The 27,532-nt window shown below is 37.5% G+C and overlaps 1 protein-coding gene across 4 annotated transcripts in view; it reads right to left on the bottom strand.

Moving 5' to 3' along the window:
* Window positions 1-27,532, bottom strand: part of MID1 (midline 1) — a 240,142-nt gene that overhangs the window by 141,561 nt on the left and 71,049 nt on the right. The window contains exon 1 of one of the 4 annotated variants that reach the window (XM_035341678.1): window positions 10,949-11,362. The exons of 2 other annotated variants lie outside the window; for them this stretch is intronic. The gene's annotated coding sequence lies outside the window, so the exon portion shown is untranslated. Of the gene's footprint in view, window positions 1-1,094; window positions 1,420-10,948; window positions 11,363-27,532 lie in introns of those variants that run through there. One more of the 4 variants, XM_035341413.1, reaches the window with a different exon arrangement.

Here is a 27,532-nt window from a genome sequence, read left to right as displayed (position 1 = left end):
TTTCTTCTCCCTTCCCCACCTCCCTTAACTTTGAGAAAAATGGTGTGAGGAAGCTGAGATTTTCCACCATGATTTCAGAAAGTAAGTGAAAAACAAATGCTCCATTTGCACTACAGGTGCAAAATCCTCACACATGCACTCCCTGGACATGTACTATAAAAGTCCCACTGAGAGCTGAATGAATAACACCCACACAGAAGAGAACCTAGAAAACTTCTCTCATTTCCTCTTATCTACCCACTGCCTACCTAGAAAATAACATATTAAGTGTAACATTCAGAAGTGGACTGGCAGGGCTTTTTAAACTGGGACAGATCTCTGATTCAGTCTTAAGATACAGCCCAGCCAGTTTCCCTCGCTCCCACAAGGCTCTTCTAACTGCACGTTGTTGTTGCAAAACTATGAACACTGAGAATCAAAAACATTTTGCCACTGTGCCTTTTAACTGGGAGAATGAGTATAAAAGCTTCTTTTGTCCCTTCAGGTGAATAGAATTCTTTAAAAAAAAAAAATCTCATTTGAATAATCTTGGAAAAAAATCTCTAGAAAACCCATCTTAAAGTACTTTTGTGATGCTGTAAGACAGCTTGAAACTACTACATTTTAAAACAATCAGAAGATTAAAGCACTGGCAGGCAAGGAACTCATGCGGAGCTGTTTAAAAAATTATCCCTGGGCTGCATTATTGGCATATTTTGCCTTATAACACAGCGAGTTCTTTCCTTTTACATGTCACAAACACGGCTGCAAGACAGTCTACACAATGCATTTAAACCCCGGCAAACGGGAATCGATTTACACATCTCACAGACGGCTTTTGTACCCCCCACAAAACTCAGGCACACAACGACCTGCACGGCATCACTTACAGCTGGGAAGACCAGACTGAAAGACAAAAACCTTTAAATCGCTTAATTTTTTCTCTTTCCCTGAAACTTGCAAAGGGGGAAAAGAAAAAAAAAAAAAAAAAAAAAAAAAGAGAGAGAGAGAGAGAGAGAAATCTCAGCAGAAGCTTATACCAGTGCTACCAAACCGAAAAGGCAGCATGCCATGTGCTGCTGCTCTGAAGAGCCCCAGGGGCAGCAGCTCCTCACCTGCCTCATGTTGAGCTTCCCATCATCCATCCATCCAGTCGGGAAGGGGCTCACGCCACGCTGCTATCTGCAGGGCACAAATCCATCAAGTTTCCCACTGTACACAAGTTTTTCTCCCCGTCTTGCTTGTTGGTTTGTCGTTCTCTGTTTTTTTGTTTGTTTGTTTGTTTGTTTTGTTTTCTTCCTCTTCTATCCTTTGCTGGGGGACTCTTCCCAAGACAATGTCAAGTGTCCCAACCTTTCTTCCCAGCCTATTAAAAGTCAGGAGCAGGGAGGCAACTGTCCGCCTGGCTCTTATTTCAAACCACAGCTCAGGGATGTAGTAGTTGGCTGAATTAGGCCATGAAATAGCCTCGCCAATCAGGAGAAAGGGGAGGGAGGTAGAGCACAGAAAGGCTGCCTACATGAGGATTAGGAAAGCTTTCAAGGATTTGAAAGACTGAAAGCAGCTGGAAACAGTGTCTAGGGCTACAAAGAGGGAAGTCAATTTGTGGTGTGAGAGATTATTCTCATTCTCATCTAACTGCTCGGGGTCTGCTTAAAGCTGAACGGGCTCCTAGGACTTAAGTAAGAAAATGTAAATGTCCAGCGAAACTCCCAAATACCAGAGCGATGCAGATACCCTTAACAGCAGCCCCGCAAAGTGGCAATATCCCGTACTAGCAGGAGCCACAGGCACTCCACAAGCACTGATTTCCTCATGTCAGATCAAAAAGTAAATTGGCTCATGACATGGGCAGGAAGTTAGTAAAATATACTATGCCAGTTACATGAAGAGAAAGCGCTTGTCTGCCAGAGGGTATGTACAGGAATCATCGAATTTTGTTGCAAGGTTTTATTTGTCTTGGTGAAAAATATTTAATCAGCATTAGCATGTTATCTGCTTTTTATTCTTTACAGAGGGTGATTTCCTGGTTTCTGAAGCTTAGTTGCTGAGTTCCTTGTTCAAGATAGCACTGGAACCCAATTGCAACTTTAAAGATTTTTATTTTATTTTTTAATTTTAACAATGAGATCAGCTTTTATCTGCTGCCCCTCAGTGGCTTTCATTAAAATAAACAAACAAAAGCCCCCCCCCCAAAAAAAATGTAGTGCTATTGCTGTTTGAGTTACACCTTTCTTAAGTAGAAAAAAAAAAAATGTGGAGAAACAGAAAACTGCCAATTCATACCACCCACTCTTCTCCAATTTCTTTATCTCTCACTTAATATCAGTTCCAAAGCTGTTAGACTTTCTGTTCTGCTCTAAATGGAAATCTGTCTTTTGATCTCAGGGGACAATCAGACAAATCTGATGTCTGAAGAAAAGCCCCAACATCATGGATTTGCTCCTGCAAGGGATTTATCTACCAAGGCAAAAGTTAGTCACTATCCAGAAAAATTGCTATCAGTACAAGTAATCTTACTGAATTGAGCTACAGGAAAAAATAACAATAAAAAAAAAAAGCCATTACAGTGATGTGCTGCCAGGATTTTAATTAAAAGCTTCTTAAAATACATTTCCTTTTATTTTATGATAAGCTCCAGAGCTGGGTATTTCACGAGGAAAGGAAGAATAGGTCTGAAAAATCTATACATTTGCTTTCCCACTGAAAAACAATAATTATTTTTCTCATAAGTGCCACCAAGAAGTTTGCATAATATTGGCAAGGTCCAGCTCAAAAGTAAGGCATGGATGAAGGAAAAATTTATCATAAAGAACCATTGCACTTTATCCTGGGCCAGCTGTGTTCATCTGGTTTATGTCCTAAAGTGGATATATCCAGTTATGTGCTTTATCTTGCAACCCCAACCAAGTATACTGAGGGATTCTCATAAGATAAGACTTCACTATTTACACTAGCCCATGTAGAGACAACTCCCTGAGGCAACTCCTCCTCCAGTCATGGTCTAGTCCTGAACACTTGTGCAATGGTTCCAAGCAGCTGCAATGCACAGAGATGGGTCATTAGGAGTAGGAATGCTTGTCCTCTGATCCCCAAACACAGCTCAGTGGACACATGTCACTTGAAACGAGTATGTGGTATGTGAAGACCTTTTACTGTTAAATCTGTGAGAATCCTCTCCAGGCTGCATTCAAAAGGGTAAAAATGCTTTTCTAAAAATACTTTCTACCTTAAAGAGAAACTTTCTTGGTGAAAGTGATTTAGTAAAAAAAAAAAAAAAAAAAAAAAAAAAAAAATTTACAAAATTAGCAAGGACTATGAAGGCTTCACCCCAAATCCTTCCGTTTAGTTTTGGGACCTTCAGGAGGCCAGTTCCAGACTTTTTTATGGAGACATATCAAAAGATTCAGCAGAAACGCCACCATTATAATGATAAAATAATCAAAGTTTTTTGGAAACAGACACCTTATAATAAACAACATATACTCCTGAGAGAATATGATGGTAAATGCATTTTTTTTTTGGAAAATGTGGCATCAAAAATGAGTTAATTACTTGGGATAAAATCTCAGTGTTAACACAAAACTTTCCAAAAATAAAAATTAGCAATGACGTGCTCAGGGTGGGCAGGAGCTAGTCTTTCACTGAAATAACCAAGTGTCACAGGCAGGCTCCATTCAAATTCTGCCATTCACTTTCCACTTTTGAGGAATGTGTTCTGGAATCAGCCCACACGACAGTAGTACTGTCACATGCAAAGGCTAGGTTTTGTACTTCTTAATGATTTCTAGCTTGAGAGGAGGAGAAAGGACCCACATCTGAATTGCTTTCAAAGGTAGTCAATCTCCAAAGGCACAATGGTACAGCTAGATGTGAGGAAGAAGAATTGCCACTTTGGATACAAGAAAAGACAGATGGTGTTTTTCATGTTTTCCTCTGAATATTTGGTTTCACACCTATAACCCAAGTGTATGTGTGTGTGTGAGAGAGAGAAAGTCGTATTATCTTCTGGTAAGTGAAAGAAGATTCTGTCTCTGAAGAAAGAAACCTTAACAGTCTATCCAGTGGAAATCTATGGAGGGACGTGTAGCCTGTGGAGGTAGGTGGTATCAAGTATAAGTTCAGGCATCACTGAGAGCAAACACCTGCATAAGCAAGAGCAAAGGAGAGCCTGATAGTTTTTAGAGGATTCTCATGGGGGTAAATTAAAAGACAAATGGTTCTCATGGGGGTAAATTAAAAGACAAATGGTTCCAAGTACAAGTAGTGGGATGAGGATTAGCTCAGTGGACACTACAGTGAATAAGTTTGAAGGTAATAAACTGTAGCAAAGCAAAGACAGCAATCATGAAAAATTCAACACTAAAGAAATTCAGCACTGGTTCAAAACGTGAAACTTTCACTTGTTCTAATTTGTTAACTAAACCTTTCCTAATTAGCTTAATTCTTTTCATAAATTGCCAAATACAGGAACAGTTTTGAACAGGTGGACCAGATGCAGAGCAACCTAACGTGGAATTACTTGGTCACTGGAGTTTTTATTATACAAAGCAATTTTACATATTACAGGACAGCCAGGTCCCTGCCAGTCACAGGGGTGTGCAAAATTGGGTGGAGGAAAGGACTTTCTCTCATTAGTTGAATTTCAGCTGCCATGGAAATCCTTCTGGGCCCAGAGAATTCAGTATAAGTTGAAGACAGAAGAATCACTTTGTGTCCTTACTGAGATGGGCCAGATAGAGACAGACCAGTCCCCAGGACCTGATTATACCCAGCGGTAGTAAAAGAGTTACAGCAGAGCAAATCATGACCCAGCATATAGGTTAGAAAGAACACTTTATGAAATGAAGACTATCACAAATATGTTGCCTTTAAGTCACAGTGTAGATAACTGATAAAAATAAAGATATGTTGTTGTTGTTTAAATTAGGAGGAAAAGGCAATACTTACATCCAAACCAACAGTGTTAATTTCTAATGTATTTATAGTCCTTCCCTAGTAGATTCAAACTGGCACTTACTGGAAGAGTCCAAACTACAAAATACTATTTAATGTCCATAGATAACACTAGAATATATAACTCCAGGCAACACTGGAATGTAAAAATAACCTCCAGAAGAACTGGCACAAAATATTTGAATTAGAGCGTTGTAATGTAAAGAAAGCTTTCTGAAAATATGGTATAAAAAAGAAGAAACTCTGAAATAGTACCATTATAAACAAAAACATGGGAACACCTGTTCTCAAGATGTGAAAGTGTCACACAATAATTTTAAAATGTATAGTCAGTGAATATAAGAAAGCGCAGAGCTGATTCTTGCAAAGCAGTACTTAACTGCTTTTATCAACATCACTGTGGTGAATGGAAGGAAGATAAACTAATTATCTTGGCAGAGTGTCTGACATGGGTATTTAAATGCACATATTTTCCAACAGAAGTTCAAAAATAAGACTAGCAATGTCAGACATCCTTAAATTTACAAATACAGACTGAAAGCCACAGTGCAGAAAGAAGTCCTTAAGGCAGACCTTTGGGAAATTCATTACCTTTCAAGAAAGATGACTCAACCTTTTGGCAGGCTATCACTGAAAAAGGCAGAGATGAGAGAGATCAGAGCATGCTGCAGTCCTCTTGGTAGAGTGGTCCTTAGATGACCATTCCCCCTCACTCTGTTATTTACAGCATCTCTCAGACTGCTCTGGTCTCACTTGGGGCTGTACTAGCCACAGGCAAAAGAGAAGGGAAGGTGTTTTCAGGACAAGTTTTTGTCCATCACTTACACAATCTAAACAATCCACAGCTCAGGCAGACATATGTGGTAAAAAACAATCCATCTGTATCTGCTACATGACAAAACTGACTAGACTTTTTGATTAAGTATTTTAATCAAAAGAATATTTTCTGGATTTTATTTAATTGCATCTGTGCTACAAGGCAGATGCTTGATCTGCTAGGCTGAACAAGTTGGTGCACATTCATGTGTAATAAATCAGTGATAAAAATTGTCTGATAGTCTGTTCCAAAATGATATGGAAGTACAGTCAGTTAAAGCGTCTGACAAAGAAGGATGCTGTGAGGGTTCAGAGTTTCTAAAACATCTGTTCTCTAATATGGGTACACACAGAATTTAATGCAAATCATAATTAATATTGAATATTGTTTCTCCATTTTATTTGTTAGGGTTTTACCATTAGTTAATAGTTTAATCACAATGATTTATTTTTTTTTTCTTAACAGTCCAGTCTTAAGAAGCATCAATGAAACCAAGAGTGACTACAAGTTTTTGGGCTAAATGAAAGTAGCCTCAGGGTAAAAGCTAGCATTAATTAGAATATACAACAAGCAGACTACTGCAATTATTTCTAGATTTTGTGCGTGTGTGTGTTCACCTGCTGGTGTAAGAGAAACGTATTCATATTTTTGGTTAAAAAAAAAATAAAATCTTGTTCTTTTTCTGATTAAGAGAAAGAAGTTTTAAGATTGCCTTCCCTACAACTGAGCTAACTCTTTCTCTAGCCAGGATGGCACCGCATCACAATATTTGTGGTGAAATTAGGTCTGCAGGGGGGTGGGCTGGGGAATGACAATAAAAACCTAAACCCAATCCTGAAGTCATCATACTCCACCCAGGAAAACCTCTTTATGCAACTGAGAATTTGCTCATACACGACTCATGATTTGACTTTTAAGCCTCTAGAGTTCACAGGGTTACCGTCAAGGTCAGTTTACCAATGAAATATAAAATTACTATCCCTTCCTATAGTTTCAGCATGGCCCTTGGTACTGATTATGTAATATATTTATGTGGGAAGTTTTACACACACGTGCACAAAAATCATATTCTTTTAATATCAATGAGAAAACAGTGAAAAACCAAAAGAACCTTCTTACAAGAGAATTTTAAATTAAGGTATTCAAGGACATGGGCAAACATCACAAAGTTGTAGTAGTAAAGTGGGAGACAGTTTCAGAGAGTCTTCCCTTTTGAAATTAATGGATTTTCTCACCAGGAGCACTGCTTAAAATTATTATGTATACACCAGCTAAGGACAGGTTTGAAACACTACGCTGTTAAACAGGCCAATCAGGAGTGCTACCCTGAGATGGCAGGCCTGGCCAGGTCTCACCCTTTTATCTGTGCCAAGTAGCCCTTTTGTAACCTTTAAACTGTTTTCAGATGGTACTTTTATGAGCCACTGTACTTAATTCTTTTTAATTACCAACATATATCATATAGGTTTACCAGTTTCCAAAAGAATTTTTACTCTATTTAGCTCACATTTCCAGATGTGTCCCCTCCTTAGGCCTCTTTTTTTTTTTTTTTTTTTTTTTTTTTTTTTTTTTTTTGTTAAAAGGCACTGGTAATAAAAGACAATGACTACAAAGGTAATGTACTTCTCTAGGCTCCAGGCAAACTAGTTTTATAATCCAATCCTTTGATTCTAATTCTATGAAGTATCCTTATTAAATACTAAAATAATAATATTACTAAAGAAAAACAACAGACTGGTCCATGAAAATTATATTTTTATAGTTGGTGTTAAACTTTTTTCATGAGGAAAATCTGATTCAGGTAAGACTTTTAGACTGTGAAGGCCAGCACAGAGATGAAATGCATACCATTGGGTTCTAATTTCTCCATCTCTTACTTCCACAGTTTATTAATAGTCTGCATTAGTCACTTCAACACTAAAATTCACAGATATTGCCAAGTGTGTCCTATTTCATAGTACACGTGTTTTTAACAGGGAGACACAGCCGTTCTAAGCCCTGCCTTTAACACACTCTCTGACATCATTTTTTCACCAACAGGAAAAAAATATACAGAAGTAGCTGCTACTACCCATTACACCAAGGGCGTTGGTGCATGCCTTCTAAGCCGTTCATGTAGATTTTGATCCCTAGGGCCACACTTTGTCACATATGTTCATACCCCCCCTCTTTTTCAGACATCTTCATTAGCTTATATTTTGCAATAATACATTATGAGACTGCAATGATACATGAAGGTCCTACCTCCCATGTCATAAAGGCCTTTTTCAGATCTCTTGGGCACAAAGAAGGTCCTTTATGTAAAGGACAATTGTGGGTGATGTCCTGGTAATCCTGTTACCTGAAGCCACTCACACTTCCATTTCTTTCAGTCTCCTATCTACCTTCTGGGTTTAAGAATGAAGAACTTGGTGCTGCAGAGTTCAGCAGTACAAAACAGGACAAAAAGATCCCCCCGCACATACAAAGGAATTATGCTAATTGTGCAGCCATGTTACCTAGTAGTGATTTGGTAACCTTTGATTTTGCTACCCTCATTCTGTGGGTGAACTCAGGATCAGAAATATTATATCCACAGTATACTGAACTTTACACTGAAGTCAGAGACAAAAATGTCAAGAACTCAAAACCAAAGATTTTCAGGATTTAAATATTTTCCATATATCTTTTATCAAGGGAATTCTGAATTTAAATATCTGATAACCACCTGCCTCTCTAAGAAGTTTATAGACCAGGAAAATAAAGTCCACCACAATAAAGGAAAAAGCATGGAGTTCTTTGGGAAAAAGTGATGACACATGAACAGAGTAAATGCACACCATCCATACATCCTTAGCTTTGGGGCTGTTGGGCACAGAAATAACATTGCAGAAAAATTCACCGGCCATACCCACATTTTAAACTTCAGAAGAGTAAGGCCCTAACCACTTGCAGCTTGGGAACTGAAAATGAAGCGTGAACATCTGAAATGCAATTCTATACAACCAGAAAGATCATTAATGCTATGGGTTTATGTGATTCAGAATCCTGCAAATGAAATAAATGCCTTGAGATTATTTGTAAATTGTTAACTGCTTCAAGGGAGGTATCTGTATTTATAAAGTTATTTTGGGTGCCTTCCTGTGAGTTGCAATGTTCAATGCTTTCAGGGAACCTTTGTCTAGTATGTTGCCTCTGGTCACCACATACTACTAAAGCCTTCTGAGAAGTAAACTGAGGGCATTTACTATGGACACACTGTGGGTGAAGGTTAATGCATACTCACCATTCTGTTCCCTAAAGTGAATCCTTGTACCCACTAATCTTTCCCTTTTGATAAATAAAACTGATACATTAAAGGAAAAATAGAATGGCAAGGAGAAAGCAGATATTATTAGACAGGGGAGTCATGAATCTCAACATTTTTTACACATTTATCTTTCAGTGTAGCTCTCTCCAAGAGATAATGTCATTAACATTTTATAAATATTAGCAGGGCATTTGGCGCACATTTCATTAAGATGTTGCAGCGTCTCAAACAGGTGATAGGGGGGTTGCTATGGTTACTATAGTCTCTTAAGCTGAATACTAAATAGGTTCACAAAATATATATTCTTACTTGTTATGTAAAATATTAGTTCCCCAGCTGGCATTCGTTTTTGTACCCCTTTTATTTTGTCAAGGACTTTCCACTCCTTCATCTTTCAAATAAAGTGGATTTTAGTACTGTTTAGAGAAAGGAGAGGTCACTAACCATTCTTCTTCAGGAAAGGGGACAAGTTAGGTACCTCATTATCTAGCCTGTTTATAATTAAATCTAAAAATGACTGCTTCACTGTACTGGAATTGAGAGAGCTTTTATTTCTGAGGATTTAATGAGTCATGGAAACGTGTTTACAAGGCAACAAGCCCTCACTACACAAAGAACTCAACATTGGCATGGCAATAGACCATATAGCTTTTAATGGCCTGAACCTTTTGTTTCACATGCAGACCCAGCCCAGGGATTGTCCCACCACCAACATTTGATCCAACGTTTCTCTCATTTGGGATACTTTTTTGCCAAAGGACCTGAAGGTGATATTTAGGAAGTCTATTATCAGGCATGCAAATTGGGAGAAAAATGTGTCACATCAAATCATGACGATTTAATAAGGTATTACTCATGGGCTAATGCTTTCATGTGCTGCCTACTCAGAAGGGCAGGTTAAAAAGGAGTTACTGTAAAGACAACACATTTAGTATTTTTATCCTTGCCTGACTCCTTCATGATGCAACTGAAGGAAAGTTTCAACACATTCCTTTCATTCAATTGTATTTCATTTATTAAAATTTCCAGAGTGAAAACAAACAAAGAGTTCCCTAATTTTATTATGATCAAAATACTAGTTTGGTTTTCTTTAGACTATTGTGATTATACTTTATACTTTACTTTGAAAAGTTTCAATGACATCTGCTGCAATCGTGTTGTGGAATCCCACTACTATAAAACTCATTTACAGTAGTATCAGCACAATTTTTAATGAGCTGAAAGTTATTGGGATTTCATCTATATTCCACTGATAAAATGATGGCAATAAAAATAAATAAATAATAGTAATAAAAGAAAAACCATTCCTCCAAGCTAGGGTAATAACCTAAATATATTTGAACACCTGTTACTATTGTTACTATGCTGGTGTTAGACAACAGTTAAATTCTGAGTAAGATTAAGCAAGAGCAAACATGCTTGCAACTTCCAGATCCACTTTCACAATTTCTACCCAGAGAGATTCCTGGGAAATGAGTTAATATTTTTCAGTCTGAGGCAGCAAATTTTTATAGCAGTACTGAGAAACAAAGTAGGAATTTGTGAAAGATAATATATTGAGCAGATCTACATACTAACTAGGCACTTACCTTATGTATTTTAAAGCATAGAATGTTGCATATTTCTAGAATCAAAAATAGACATAACATATTGTTCTTGCAAGGTGTTACCATGTTAACAACTAGGGTACCTTCTGTTAAAACTATTAATATGTGGCTTATCACTTCATAAAAGCTTGAAATCACAATCCAACAACAATAAGCACATGTGGTACATATGAACTCGATCTGCAAATACAATAACAAGCATTCAGCAAGAAGTATTTTCATGCTGTAGTTAGCAGAAGTAAAATTAGCTGTTTTACAATTCCACTTTTGTTATCCACACAATAACCCATCCCTACTCACTCTGCATTTTGGTTCCTTTCCGAAGTGTAAAAATGTCTTTTGTTGCCTCCTCCTTCCTCGGCACACACCAACCTGACTTGCGAAGTTTGAGTGTGATGGTGATGTCAGCCACCAGAAGGCTTTAGCAATTTTAAGGAAACCTGTTCTTGAACCTACAGCTAACCCTCTGTTGACCAAGACGGCTATTATCTAGGATAATGACTCTGTCATTGGTTTCAGTATTTAGGTACTTATGGCACTTACAGAATAAGAAGTAATGAAAAAGTGGATGGGGTGATAAACACGTGAGACAGAGAAGCAGGAAAAAGAATCTTCCATGCAAATATGCACATTTCACATTTATATTACAACAACAAACTCAGGAATACATAAAAATCAAAAAATGTGGTAAGATCAGAAAGACATTTCTCAGGAAAACAATCCATCAAAACTTTTATTGTGTACAACTAGGCAGAAAAAAAAAAAAAAAGTGTGCAATAGCAAGAAGTCAGTTTGCGACTGATTTTTTATGTTTGCTCACTGATGTTATTAAATAAAGGTGACTGATGGAGGAGGGGACAGACCACAATACAGAGTGACGGGGAATACCCAACGCGGCCGGCCGACGACGCTGAGCCCTCTCTGTGGCCGGGCGCAGAGCAGCCCCTGGCGGCCACTTCCTCCCCGCTCCGCTCCCTTCAGCGGCTCCGCCCCGCTCACCCGCCCGCCCCTGCAGCGCGCATCACTGACGACAATTGGCAAGCTGATATGCCAGGTGGCTCAGAAAGAAACAGAAGCACACGGCGGGCTCCCTTCGAGGCAGGCTCGATATCAGTTTCTTGTAGACACTGCTAAAACTTTCTGTGTATTTGCAGATTAAAGGTAAAGTTCTGTAGTTTTAGTTGGTCCTCAGCTAAGCTTCAGATCTAAACCTGGGAATATATATTAAATATATATATATATATATATTGGGCAGTTCTATTAATTTTTGCTGTGCTGTGCCATCTATAACATTTTAAGATATCTTCCTCTTACTCATAAGAGATGTGTCATGACCTGTGTTTCTAAACATTTCTAATGCCTAAAGCAGATCTCTGAAAATGAAAAGAAGACCACATCCATTCAAAATTGCAACTATTTTTCTCCTAGTTTGAATTATTTTATTGTTTTTATTATTTACAGTATTAAAGTGAGTATACTATTGATGCATACAAGGAGTATGTTTTATAATACTTCATGCCCCAGCTCTATTACCATAGTGAAGTCTCTATACTATAATTTGTCAGTAGTTAAAGGCCCACGAGAGTTTGCATACTTGAAATTTGTGCTATTTTTTTTTTATTTTTTTATTTTTTTTCCCAGCATATGCCTAGCCCCTTGGGACAATAAATAAATAAAAATTGTTAAGGACCAGCTTTTTGCTTGCAAAAATATGATGAAACCACTGAACTCTGACCATTTAAGCACAATGCATTCCACATTAGCCTATAGCAACAGGATATCCAGATAGTCAGCAGAAAGGGGATAAAAACACCAGCAAATAAACCTCAGGATAACTCAAACCATTCCCCTTAAAGTATATGAATATCGATCCATCTTGCTCATTTTCATATTCCTTCTGTCTTTCCTGATTTAACACTTACGTTCTGCTTGCCTACAGAAGAGGTACCCAGCAAACCCGAACACCGAAATTTTGAATGAAAAAACAATGCAGTTTTGAATGTTACATCCAGACAGAACAGAAAGTTATTCAATATTGGGGCAGCTACCTTTATATGGTGTCTCTATGGAAACGTTATTTCATTGATTGCTATTCCAAGATTCATGCAAAAAACGAATCTCATCATAATGAAATGAACTTTTATCCATGCTCATATTCAATTTTCTGTCACTCATTTATTAGATTAAAAAAATAATAATAATAAATAATGGGGAATAATAAAAATATAATAGTAAATAGTGGGAAATTTTGTTATGAATCCTACTACTTCCATTTTGTGAAAAATAACCTTCATATTATTTGTGGGTGTGAGCAGGCTGAATCCTCACCTTTGTGCTGAGAAACCATGCAGAGCAACAATTAGTATTCAAGCTTAAACTCCTCTTGAAGATAGATTTTATTCATCATATGGACAATGAGTAAAAATAATACAACTTAACTTCAAACTGTGCTTCCTCTCCAAACTCATCTATTCACAGTATTTCCTTCCAGGAATTCCTCTATCTTAACTCAGTGATTTCTTCCTCTAACACATGCTTCCTTTATTTTAAGGTTAGTTAATGAAACTGCATTGCCATAATAATTCAGCAGAACATCAACAGTTTCGTGCAAGATCCTGACACTTGTGAAGAAGGTGGGACTAGAGTATCCTGTCATTCCTATCACTGTCCAAAAGCTTTGCTGCTGACAGACGAATAACTGGTACCTTATTGTTCTTTTATTCTTCTTCATCCTCATAAAAAAAAAATCCTTCAACAGAGAACAAGTTTTATTCAACTGTTTTTACTATTTCTGTGTATTTCATCAGCCCTGGCATTAATATGATATTGTGGTGATTTTGCCTAGGAGTGTGGGAATTACTGAGGGATGTGCTTATTTTTCTAACAAAAGTTCAGGCAAGCTATTATTAGCAACCTATGGTATGTCATCAATGTCAAAGGCCAAATAGTTTCTTGAAATGTTTAGGAATCAAGTATATTCTGAATCTGAGGAGTCTCTGTTCTCACTCTGCCATTCACATGCACACATGGGAGTATACTGCAGCATGACTCCATCTTGCCAGGATGGTCTTGAATACTCCCAGTGCGTCCGTTTTGATAGAGCACTCGGGTTCTCAATGAGACCAACATGTATTTCACAGAGCAGACTAACCCCACCAGCATGCCTGGTGCAGTTCTTAAAGCTGCACTTCTGCCTGTACCCATGAGCTTGGACACAACCTTTTTAGAAGCCTATTCCCACTCCATATGGCTCCTTGCATGTGCAAGCATATTTACCAGTATCTCAATAGCACTTAGCCAACTGACTTAGCAAGTTACCAAGAACACCTAGGGAAGACACTCAGAGGACATGACATCCATTAAGCAGTTGTACCCAGGTTATGGGCCAGTCAAGGAGTAGAGGGTGTTTCTAAGCATTCCCAAGTTCTGTCTTGAAGAGCAGAGTAGATCCACTACATAACTGCTGTATTAGGATCTTAACAGCTCTGTCCCCCTTCATGGACTTTTGAATTGAGCTTCCCCTTTTAAGTTTTATGAGCAGAGAAGGTGACCAAATCAAAAAGCAATGGACAGAGTGCTAGTGTTTCTTTCATTTAAAACTGACAAAAGATTTTTCAACCCCAAACTTTCACCTTATTTGTAGCGTCAAGATCATTAATAGAAAATACTAATGACAGATGTAAGACACTTCACTGAGAAATCAAGAGTTAAGACAGTGAAAAATTAAGCCCCAGTTTTTTTCTTTCTCAAGGAAAAGGTTAGGTAATATAATTATTTCATTGAAAGCAGTGGCCATCTGTTACACTTCGCAGAGACTGGCAAACAATGTTAAAAACATTTTTTATATACAACAGAGAGGAGGAAAAGATGTTTATTTAGTAAATGCTAATGTTTCTGAAAGATGTTTGATTAGAGTCTGGAGTTTATCAGCACTTGCTGGAGCTCAGCCTAGAGGAATAGCATCATCAACACACACTGTCAATAGGCATTAGCAAACAATCCAATCTCCATATGAAAAAAAATAGTGATTCAGTACTGTTCTTCCAATAACAATATTTGGTGCAACATCCTCCACAAAATGTATGTTTTTTTTACATCCAATTCCAATAAATATTTAATAATATCTGCCAGATCCTCAGATTTTTTTCCTGTGTGGCATGATGCTAAAGATTAAAAAAAAAAAAAAAAAAAAAAAAAAGAAAGCTTTTAAAACAGAAAGGGAGGAGGAAGGAGGCCTTTCCATCAGAAACAGGAGACTTTAAACTTTTACAGGAACATTTTATACAAGCAGAAATACTAATGTGATTAAGCATCAGAAGAAAACTGAAATAGTTCACTTAGTTCATTACTAAAAAATACAATGTTATGAATCATGTAGCTTATGCAAAAAACTGAAAGTAAGCCACAGTTTCTGTTTTGATTGGGTGTTTGCTTTTCAGCAAATCAACAAACATAAAAATACTTTCGGGAAGGATGGAAGGACAGAGAGAGAGGGAAGGAAGAAAGGAAGAAGAAAGGAAGAAGAGAAGAAGAAGAAAGGAAGAAGAGGGGAAGAAGAGAGGAAGAAGAGAGGAAGAAAGAGAGGAAGAAAGAGAGGAAGAAACAGATAATGGGGCTTGTTTGCTGCTTCTGCTGCAGATGCCAGATGTTGTCACAGATACTCTAGTGGAAAAAGAGTATGCTAAATTGTAAACCGAGACTTCCTGTGAACTCTGATCTGAAGTTACCCAACAATAGAAGAAGGAAATAAACTTCTTCCTTCAGCCCATCTACAGGAACAAGAACAGCTACCTTCCAGTCTTGTTTTCTTTACACTGCCCTTAACCGTGGCTTGAATTAATTACATGTCATTATAGTGCTGTTTTGCCACAGCATAACTTAATGAAAGAGATTACTTTTGTCTTAGAGAACGGAGGGGGAGGGGACAAGACTGGATACAGCCTTGCTAAAGGTATATTGAAAAATATATACAATGCTTTGTTCAAATGAGGGTAATGTCCAATGGCTGATCCACTCCACCAAAATCAGAAATCCCTGCACTGGGAGAAATGTAGCAGAAAGAAAACAGGGATACATATAACAGAAGGAAGACTTTCCTACATGGACCTCATTATACACTTTGAAAAATAAAGAAAAAAGCTCTCAGAATAAATTTCAGTTTTGCACTTGACTGGAAGGCAAGCTCTTCCCTCTTTCCTCTTCTCTTGCTGAAGGCAAGCTCTTCCCTTTGACTCCATTTGAAATTAAGGGGATTTCACAGTTTTCATGATCAAGTGCAAAGTTTTCTGAGTGGTAATCTGGAACACGGACATGTTCAAGAAAGCCTTGCACTTTTTTATGAAAGTGTGGCAATGCATATTATATCTCTAGCATTTCACCACACTGCACCATATGACTTTGTCCTGTGCAGGTCCAGACCATCAGAGATACTTAACTGGTATTTACCATCAGAGATACTTCCTGATATTTACCAAGTCAGGAACTCAAAATCATACACATGTGACTAGGAAGACTGTGTAAGTTTTAGGATTGCTCTCTTTGGTAGATATTACTGCATTCTGTCTGCTTCTGAATTTACCATAAGTGACTGCACATTTGTTACTTATACATACCCATTTTGAAACAACTTCATCCTATGATTTTGTTTCCTCCCAGACTTTTAGCAATAATTAAACATAGCAGGCTTTAATATTTGAATCCATTTCAAGGAAATGAGGATACACTGGAGGCTGTGGGGAGGGATGTATGCTCTCAGAATAAAAAGAGCACATGGAAATGCTTTTATCCCATTAGCACATGCACAGAAGGCTGCTGTAATACATCTGCAGCTGTTGGAGAATAGCGTTTAGATGAGCTCATGGTTTGGTCCAAATGAGACAAGGATCCTGCTCTCTTTTTAAGGAAAGATCTCCGAGGGAGAATAAGCTGTTCAGTGTGTAGTGCCTCTACCTCTGCTCTTCTGAAAATTTCTAGGGGTTTAATGTGGAACACTCACTCATAGCCACTTCTGGCCCCATATATGCCCATGAGTCATTAACTTCTCGGCGGTATCCCACATTTCGCTACCACTTTGCACGCCATAACCATCCAGTTTAACTCAATATAACACTTCAGTGAGCATCTACAACAATGTAAGGGTCCAGAGCACAACTGTCAATCACCAACACACACAACAGGAAAGCTGTACCATCTTCTGTCACGGGGACTATATCCTTGGTCATCTGTCTCAGGAAACATTCAAAGCCTGAAAGAGTACTTTTGGTCCATTTTAACAGCATAACGGAGATGTTATGCTGTGGAAGTCAATGGGATAATGAGGAGTTGTCATTTCTTACAGTTCTGTCATGAAGCTCTGGCTATTTGATGTTTTCTGTGAAGCCTCAGCTGCTGATACCAAGTCATTATGTGAGAACTGCAGATTTATTTTCTTTTTAAAAAGGGATTTAGCCTTTACACTATTGCAAAGAGGGAGCTGACAGTTTGACCTGAATATAACCCCATGATCTGAAAGCCAGAGGGTAGAGAAAAGGAATGCAAAATTGTCTTTAATATGTTATGATTTTTAAGCTAAAACATGATTGTGAAAGAGACTGGTAGGAGGTCAATGCTTTTTGAAAGCTAGCCATCCTTTGCAGGTAAGAAAAGATACTCCCAGCCTCATGACAGACCAGGCAGGGAGGCTTCTGGAAAGGAAAGAGTGTCCTGCTGTAGTTAAAAAGGCTGTGTCAAGCTCCCTTCCTCTGCAGAGCAGAGGCAGAATAGGTTTTATAAACCACACTAACCTGCTGGATAAATACCTGTAGATTTAAACTGTCCTTGTGTCATTCATTATCTTTGGCTCTGGCTTTGCAACCTCTTTATTTGGAGGACTACAGAAATCTTCGTTTCTGAAAGCCACCCATAAACTATCCTTTTTCCCACAGCCATGTGATGCTTAGAAGGGCTGGTATCAATCCGGCATGAACCACAATGTTCAACTAAACACTACCTTTTTTAATAATAATAATAATAAAAATAAAAATAAAAAAAAACAACATTTATTTTATAGTCAAGCTAATTTTATACTCTGGAAATGGTTCTGTGTAGCTGTACATACAGTTCTAGGTTTTGCATTTTTCTCTTTTTGGCCAGTATCACACAGACCTCCTCCCAGCCAGCTCTGGATGCATTGGGAGGCAGTCAGCTGCTGGGGCAGGAAAGCAACAGGGGCCTTGCTGCCTGCAAGGCAGCAGGTGCTGTTGGATGCCCTGCAGGAGGACAGGGAGTAGAGAGGGGGTCCCACCTCCCAGTGCTGCATGCTTCTTCCCTCTGCAGCTGCCACAAGTTCATTTTCCGAGTGGTCTTGCCTTGGGTCCCCTTTCCAGCTTCTCTCTTTCTTCCAGTGCTTCCCCATGAAAGGGGCTCCTTGACCCTGCTGCTCTTTAAGGGTCTGTGATGAGAAGGCAACACTTTTGCCTGCATCAGTCCCCAAGCCACAAGCAACACATTGAACAACATTGATCTATAACAAATGTGGGATAAAGCCAATGCCTAGTCCTTATGGTGCATTTCACTCTACCACAGGATATTTTTTGTGATTCTTTGACAAAGCTGGAATGATCTGAAAAGTATATGTTCCCTTAACTAGCTAAAACACTACAGTTATCATAATTCTTCATCTTATTTTTTCTTCAGTTTCCACTGCAGCACCAAAGTGCAATGTCAGAGATTAATACGGAACATTGGACAAGTTTAAGGGGGAAAATAGGCCTCAGTAACTATGTGGTAACAGACCCTGGGTCCAGCACCAGCAGTGCCAATAGCAGTAAGGATAAGTTAACAGAAACATACAGAAAGCAAAGGGGGCCATTCAATTAAGCAAATACTGTAGAGACATTAAAAAAAAAATATATAAAAAATACAAATGTAGAACCTGTGTGTGTGCATGGATGCTTGTAGGTATGTAGTATCCTGTTATTATGATCATTCCTTACGGGCACCTCCCATAATCCTACTTATTGTAAAACAGAATAATCACAAGAAAATCTGTGACTGCATCCAAATTATTTCATCCAGACTACAAGGGCAGCAAGTTCCTGACAATGCCCAAGATCAAAACCTACCACTTTGAACAGAGCAGCAGAGCAATACACCAATACACATGTTGCTGTTCATTTTTATGCTGCAAATATTGAGTATATCATTCTGGAAATGCTCTATTAAATGTTTTAACAAATTAAACAATTAGGGAAATATCAGCTAAATCCAACCCTGATGTCAGCAACATGAATTGAGACTGTTTCAAGCAGTAAGAACTATGCAGTCACCACAAGACTGCTTATTCACAGAGGAATTTAGAGAGGAAATTATAGGCACATGCGACTTTCATGTTGAATCAGAACTGGATAATGAGAGGCTGCAAATTCTAAAAATTGTTCAATTAGTAGTGTTGGGAACACCAGGCTAAACATCCATTGTATCCTGGCACTAATTGACTTGTTTCCCGTCAGAACTTAACTTTATTTGGGCTTGAGTGGTTTATCAACTCTCACCCCCCCTCAGCTACACTGAATCTTACAATGAGCTTCATCCAGAAACCTGCCAGCTCAGAGCCTCCTTTATGACTGGGGCTGTGTGGCAGGTCTCCATTGCACCATGAAGCTTGATACACGCACCTTGCTACATAAGATACTTAAGATTTGATTTAGGGTAGCACAGTGAAGATTTGCTCAGGTCATAGCAAGAAGCTATGTAGGATCAGTCTAATATCCTGGAAACACTTACCAGTCAGTGCTCTTCTCACAATGGATGTGACTATATTGGTTCTGGATTTAAGCTCGCATGTGAGTTGGCAACACAGGTGCTATGCTGCACTACATGCCTCTAACTCCCAGGTAAGAAGATACAGAGCCACAGCTGAGATGTCCCAGCTCTAGCAGTGCCAGTTGCCCTAAATGAGCTATTGGAAAACTGCCTACCTTTCTTAGCTGCTTAGGAGGATCTTTTCTCCAAATGACCTCACATGTCTTACTATTTAGCTGTGCATGTGATTTTAACATAGACTAAAGAATCTGACATTGCAGTGCTGGGGTTGAGAAGGCAATTTGCTTCTCAAACCTAACACCTATGTCTTACTTGATGCTCAGAAGAAAATGTCAAGGGAAAAGAAAAAAGTCAGCAGTTTTAAGGCAGTAGTTTAAAAACCCTGAAGTTAAAAACTCAATGGCATCTTGTCTCCTGGCTGACAGAGGGAGAAGGAAAGAACAAAAAATAGTACTGTTGTCCACTGTTGTTTTTCTTAATAAATCAAGATAAAAAACAAGATAAATATAGCTTTCTACAAAGCTAGGGAAGGACTCTTTATCAGGGTGTGTAGTGATAGGACAAGGAGTAATGACTTTAAACTAAAAGATGGTAGATTTAGATTAGACATTTGGAAGAAATTCTCAGAGGGTGGTGAGGCAATGGAACAGGTTACCCAGAGAAGCTGTGGATGCCCCATCCCTGGAGATGTTCAAGGCCAGGCTGGAGGGGGCTTTGAGCAACCTGGTCTAGCGGCAGGTGTCCTTACCCATGGCAGGGTGGTTGGAATTAGATGATCTTTATGGTCCCTTCTAACCCAAACCATTCTATGATTATATTATTCTAAGCTCTGCCTTTCCAAACACTGTGTGATCTACTGCTAAGTACCTAACGTCTTCTCAATCTTCCTACATGTTCCCTGTGATAATAGTATCTCTTTTCTTCCCTTGTAAGGTTCTTTGAGTCATAACAAGTAAGAAAGAGTCTATACAAAACTCAATTCTATTCTCTTGTAACCTAGTTAACATTCAGAGCCAAAATAAAGCCCTTGCATGCACAAGTGCAGCTTTGGCTGTAGCCACTGGGAGTTTCCTGCATGTATCTGTGGGGAGAACACAGGCCTTGAAGCTTTCAGACGGCTCAGATATTGTGGGGAAGAAGTGCTTTAGCTTTGAAGGAATCTTTCAAAAATGCCTGCATCATGCTGCATTCATCTGAAACCCCTCAATGTTCAAATTTGTAGCAGTTATGTAGGCAGAGAAAACCCATAAAGATCAACTTCCATGGAAAATAAATTTCCCAGGACAAAAAGGTCTTAAAATATTTTATTATGGAAATACACTTTTCAGCCCTTAAAACAGATTAAATATATGAGAATTCCTAGAAGTCTATATTATTCCCCTTAGGGGTGCCAGACTTTATTTACAAAGCCTATATATTGTTATAACAAGGAGTTTTCATGTTTGAAAGTGCTCAAGTCCTTATGATAGATTGGCAGATGGAAAAAAACAAAGGAAAAACAAACAAACAAACAAACAAACAAACAAAAAAACCAGAAGCTCCAAGTGACTGAATGGCATTAAGCTTTCCCCACGGGAGTCATATTAGGATGCAAGGTTTTTCTCTTCTGCTTGCTTTATGAATGACATGCATAAATAAATAAATAAATGAAATTACCCACAGCGCTGAATAATTTGTTTACTTCATCCTGGTGATGAACATCTTAGAATTATAAACCACCATACGGGTGATAGCACAGTTGCTACTGGTGATTCAACGTTATTGTGGCTCTGAAATAAAATAGCTTATCTTTCTTTCCTATGAAAGACCAAATGCGATGGACATATATAACCCTGCTTAGCTCATACTTTGTGTTGTACATATTACCTGGTTTTAAATGGGCAAGACTGAACCCAGTTTTTAACAACTACAGTCTTGAGGGCTGAATTAAATCTATCAGAACAAAGACTAATAATTCGAAATATGCTAATGGCAAATACCCACATGTGTGTAAATAATTAATTGTTTTCTTGTTAACAAGTTCAGATTTTTCGTTCTTTGGTTAGTGACCCCAAGGGTCAGTTTTTCTGTGAGAAATAGAAGCATTTAGGATTCTATCATCCTAGCCTATAACTAATTTATAGCTTCTCGTGGCATCAGGTGCAAAGATTCAAGATTCAATTTATCACCCCAGGCTATTCCCACTTTAAAAGACAGTACAGGTATTCTGCAGAAATAAATGAAGGGAAACATTAATGATGTAAAACCAACAGAAGTATGCCCTATGGAGATCTTATCTTTCAAATTCATAGAGACACATCAAGCTATAGAATGTCTTTTGTACTGATCTGGAAAGACTATAAAGACCTCTAATGATCTCCTACAGGAAAAAAAAAAAAAAAAAAAAAAAAAAAAAAAAGGAATTAACACTACATTATTCTCATTGAGCAGTATCAACTACAGCTGGTTGTTTTCCTTGGCCTGCTTTTTCTCCACAAACTGATTTTTTTACTTTTAATTTTCTCAATTTGATCCAGCATTTCCCAATCTCGCAGCTCTGTAGAAAGATGATAGAACAAAAATAGCATAGCATGATAGAGTCAGACACCTAACTGAAACAAAATTAAAACATACTAATCTTTGCTCAGTTTTCCACTTTTTCCAGCAGGATCCCCAGTCACATAAATATTTACTTTATGTGTATGCTCAGCTTAATTGATGCGTTGTTAATGACTACAATAGTGTTCAAATATCCATGACTTCATTTCAATAAGTCCCACCTGCTCCCTCACTCTATCTCCCTGGGACTGATTCCAGGAGAACATCTCATAGACAGAGAGAATCATCCGTGAAAGATGTCCAGTGCTCTGATCATGAACACTAGAAATCTTTGCTTAGAAAAAACAGACACATGACTGTATTTTACTTACAGACACTCTGACTGTATTTTACTTTCTGTGAAATGGGAATTCCTTCATATTGGAAAACATAATGTAAATGCCACTTAAGTGTAGTATTCTTACCTCAGTAATTCCAGGAGGATGACTGATTACTGGAATACACCAACATAATAACTTCAGTATATTATACAAGATAATTTTAGATCTTTTCTTATTTTAATGTGCATTGTAAGCTCTTAAATGGAAAATTACTGTAGTAATATAGAAAACAGTTTTATGACTTTATATACTTTTATGACTTGCAAACTAAACATCTTAAGAAACCATTGCTCATATCACTTCACCATTAATTAATAGCTTGCTTTGTTTCTTGATTGCATTCACTTGAATTCAGTATTTTCAAAATTCAGTCCAAAAACTTAAAAAAGTGTTCCAGAGCTGCTGAAAACAGACACTTTATTATTTCTGTTCCAAAGAAAAAGAGGTTGTACTTTAATGAATACTTTTGTTGTTAACTGCTAATTTCAAACAGTTATTAAATATTTTGGGTGCTTCTCCTGTTTGAATTTTTTTGCGCTCTATTTGAATACGGATTACCTTTTACTTGCTTTAAATTATTAAAGATAATTCTTCATTTTTAACATTATAACAATATTATAACATTCTTAACATTATAACAACATCAAATGTATGTAATTAAAGGAGAGATTTATCTCACTTACATTTTAAAACTTACAGTTAGGGGTTAAACCTAAGCATGTGTGCTTCTGCTATAAGGGAGAAAGACATGAGCTTCCAAAAGGCTGGATGAAAAGGCTACGGAATTTCTTTGGAATTTTAATTTCCTTCAGAACTGACTATCTAGCATTTATCATAGCTAAGGTTAGAAGAGATAAACCTCAATTTTTAACTGATTATCCAGGATGGATATCAGAAAAGGAATGAAAAACATATAAAGCATACTAAAAGTATGGACCAAAAGTTCTACACTAATGTCCTAGTTTTGAGCATAAGGCTAAAGCTTCAACCTGCTATTAGAAATGGGATTTAGAGAGAACAGTTTCCAAAGCTATTTTCCATAGCTAAAATACAAGTAAATTACCCAAATTACAAATACCAAAACCACCTCCAGAATCAACTTTTATAGGTGTCATTCGTTAGCTTGCTTTCTTTACTATTTTTTTAGCCATTAAAAACTGATTTTTCCTAGTCATGTTATTCATCCCAACAGGCATTTTCAATTACCACATGACAACTGTAGACTGTAGTAACTTCAGTGGGAGGTCACTTCATATATGTTTAGGCTAAAAAAGATTGTTCCTAACTATTTCTTTGCACTTAAGAAATAATGGTAACATAGTAATGAAGTACGGCAACTCTGAGTACGGCAGTTCAGACAACTGCTGAATTTATTTTTTAAAATAAATTGGTTGGTTCTGTAAAATAAATTGATTGGTTCTGTAAAAATTTTAAAAGTTCATTTTTTTAGCCTAATATTTCTAAAGTACTGTTTTCAGTACTTTAAAAGCAGTTTCAGTACTTTCAAAGCAGTTTTCAGCACACTGTATTTCAAGACATGAAATTCTTATGATTGTAAACATAAGGGCTTCAATAACTTAAAATATTAGCATTTCACAAAAGGATTCATAGCAAATCAAAACTTTTTATTTTTTTTTCTCATTTCAAATTATTGCCATTCATTTGAAACTTAGAGTATATTCAGAAATCAAATACAAAAGTCATTATAATTATATATGGAATACTTCTTTTGATTAGTAACATAGGTTGAATGGAGTAGGATGATTTTTGTACTACAAACAGAAAAATGAAGTTAAGAGGACATTTAATACCAAGAAAATAAGCTTCTAAATAAGAAGCAGGACTGCTACTAAAGCCTGCAAGGATAGATTAATATAATGAAGCCTTTGAAATGATGTAAGAAATAACAAGCCTTTGGCAAGCAAATAGACCAAGGAAGCTTTCTGGATCTTTTCCACTAATAAATTCTCTCTGTTTTGGCAAGAGATAGCTGCAATTTGTAAGTGGTTTTGATCTCAAGGAATCTTTCTTTGTTTCTGTAATGAGGGAAGATTTCCTATATGGGAAGCTGAGACACCAGTTCCCCTGGCTAGGGTAGTATTGGACACTCATGAAGGTACTTATACCAAACACAGTCCATACCAATCCTCAGAAACCAACCAGAAAATCACAATGTTATGACTGAAGACAACAGAAAATATGAGGTCATAAATTGTTCCCTGTTCTGCTAAACTGTCAATTCCAAACTGCATGATAGATGTATTTTTTTTGTTTGTTTTCCTTGTCACCGCCAAAAGCTCTAACGCCAGCTATGATGAATACAAGGACATAAATTGCACACAATGTATGTGCTATTTGCATTTATATTCTGCACTCCTGTGATAGTGAGAACATGTAATGCCAGATCAGCAGAGTTTCTGGTTTCATTCCCAAAAGAACTTCTTCCCACTAAAATCAAACATTTCAAAACAGGATTTTCCTTTCAAAAATAAAAATAAATGTACACTGGACATTTCCATCTATGTATCACTGTGTATATTTTGTAGCAGTGAAAGATGTACAGCAAGGAATCAGATGGGGAAAATTCTAAACATCCCCTTGTCTCCCTGGGATTTAGTCCTCAGCAAGCCTAGCTTTTGAAAATATTTGATAGTATTCAAAGAATTTTAAAACACATTTGTATAGAAAAAGTTGATTTTTTTACTGGTAAAATAAATTAGCTGCAGACTACCAATCCTTTAAACAAAATATCAGGAGAGACATTGTTAGCAGAGATGAAGTCCTGCCCAGCAGGTTCCTCAACTACAAAGGCATACTTAAACTGTGCTTATCCCGATTCCATGCGGGCTCCCGTGGAGAGATTCCTGGGGCTGTGGACATGTGGAACTAATCAATCAGATAAAACCATCTGCAATTCTTAAAAAAACATATTTTGTGCTCAATGTGATTTTGACACATATCTGTTATTTAATATCATACCTGATCCAAGTTACAATTTGGCCAGGGCTCTGTCCCCTAAATGAAGATGTCATGCTACCTCAGGTGTTCTATGCAAAGCTAAACAGTTTTTAACTAACTTCCCTCATAAGAGCAATTAAGGTCTTAGGTTTAACAGTGCTATGGAAAACAGCTATTGAAGAGTATGTTCTTGCTCAGAAAAATCCTCAGGGGTGGGAAGACAGGCACCAGTGCCTCATGATGTGCTTTGGCTAATTAAGATGTTGACTGAGCCTATGTTAATCATAGTCCATCAGGCTATGTTTGATTAACATGTAAATTGGTAGACCCTCTTCTGCAATTGCCCTACCATCTGAGGTCTAATTATGGGCCTCAAAAAAGACAAGACCTGGACTTGTAATTTCAAATGTTCAGCTGGGGAAACAATTTTTTGGCACGCACAAAGGAATTGTGAGGTAGGGTGTGTATGTATATTGTTTCCAAATACACAGGAATACATTAGACCAACTCTACAGATATTCCTACACAAGGTGGAAGTTTAAAGATATCACAGCAAAAAGGCTTTGTTTAAGTAGTGCACAACAAAATTAAGTGTTTCTTCCCTCAGTTAATTTTCTCAGAGCAAATAGATGTATGCATTTGAAGAAGAGAGGTAGATATATCTAAAAGTCAGTTCAAATCATCTGAGATAGAAGTTATGACAGATTTATAGCAAAGCATAGAATAGCATAGCGTAGCAACTATGTCATATTCCATTGACCTAAACTATAATGAGCATGCCTGATATTTCTTACTGACTAGCCTTAGTAACTCAGCATCTTTCCAAGGCCAGTAGAATCAGCACAAGCAGACTGTGTGCTCCCTTCACTAGGGATTGACACAAAATTTAAATAATTCAGATAAAGTGTCTTAACTATGTCTCTTGGCTACAAAACAACCCTGTGTCCTAACTTCAGCACTAAAGTAGATGCCTTTACATATTTATGTATACACTTTTTCCCTTCCTTCCTGCTTTCCTTCTTCTCCCTTTCTACCACAATGAAAAAGGAACATTTCAATTTTGGTCCATAAATAACTCAGCTCTTTTTATTTAAGAACAGTGACATAATAAAATGATGTAAAAAAATCAACAGTTACTCAAATTGTGTGTAGCTGTCTATAGACAAGATAACTGTCTAAGGTGGCACTTAAGCCACTGACAATCTAGCCAACATGGGCAGCGGAACCTTAAAAACTATTGAACTGGGCAGCTAACATATCCTCCCTGTTCAGGGACCTAGGTACAGGTGCCCAACATTTTTTCAGATGATCTGGCAGAGCCACTTCTCCAGAAGGACAATGTGTCTGCATGTCCTGTGTCCCATATGAATGTCTAAGGTACCTCAATGCACCAGTGACGGCATTAGATAGCTACATGTGGTCAACTGAATTGAACCATATGTGTCTACTGTCATTTGGGCTGAATCACGTGTAGATATTTACACATAGATGCCTAAGTTTTATTTTTTTTATCTGGTAATGAATCCCACCCAAGTTGTATTGTACATGTTCTCAGCTTTCACTACATCTCCCAGCATCAACGGACATATAAAAACCATCTTTATAGTCTATTTATAGACTTGTAGAGTGCAAAAAGTAGTGGAGTACAGAAATAATCTTAAAAATGTGAAGTCTAATATATGGCCTTGAAACAACAAGAAGCAAAAAAGTCATTGACAGAATTTCCAAAAGACAAAAGAAGTCTCCTTGTAGGACACTGTGCTAGTATCAACAGGGTGTATTAATCTCTTTAACAACCTGTAGGACAATGGGTTACAAGTGACAACCAATAAGTGTCTAAATCTGACTCAGTTAAATTAAACTGAAAAAGAAAACAGAACTTAAAACTGTGATCCAAGTCCTAACATAATCCCTATCTCCACCAACACATCTATTGTGACTACTTTGGAAGAGGTGCAAAGGCAATTAGAATTCATTGTTCCTTCATTTGCCATCTGGGAATGCTCTGAAAGCCTTTGTAGTCCCGAAATCTCAGATTACAATCTGTTTGTTGGATTGGATAAGAAGAACCAGTGCAAGGAAAAAAAAAAAAAGAGAGAGAGAGAAATAAGAGAGAGAGAGAGAAAAAAAAAGAGAGAGAAAAGAGAGAGAAAAGAAAAGAAAAGTGAGGAGAGGAGAGGAGAGGAGAGGAGAGGAGAGGAGAGGA

The sequence above is a fragment of the Oxyura jamaicensis genome, chromosome 1, assembly GCF_011077185.1.
Source record: "Oxyura jamaicensis isolate SHBP4307 breed ruddy duck chromosome 1, BPBGC_Ojam_1.0, whole genome shotgun sequence".
NCBI classification, from domain to species: domain Eukaryota; kingdom Metazoa; phylum Chordata; class Aves; order Anseriformes; family Anatidae; genus Oxyura; species Oxyura jamaicensis.
Note: the sequence above shows the minus strand (reverse complement) of the source record. Positions and strands in the feature narration are given on the sequence as shown.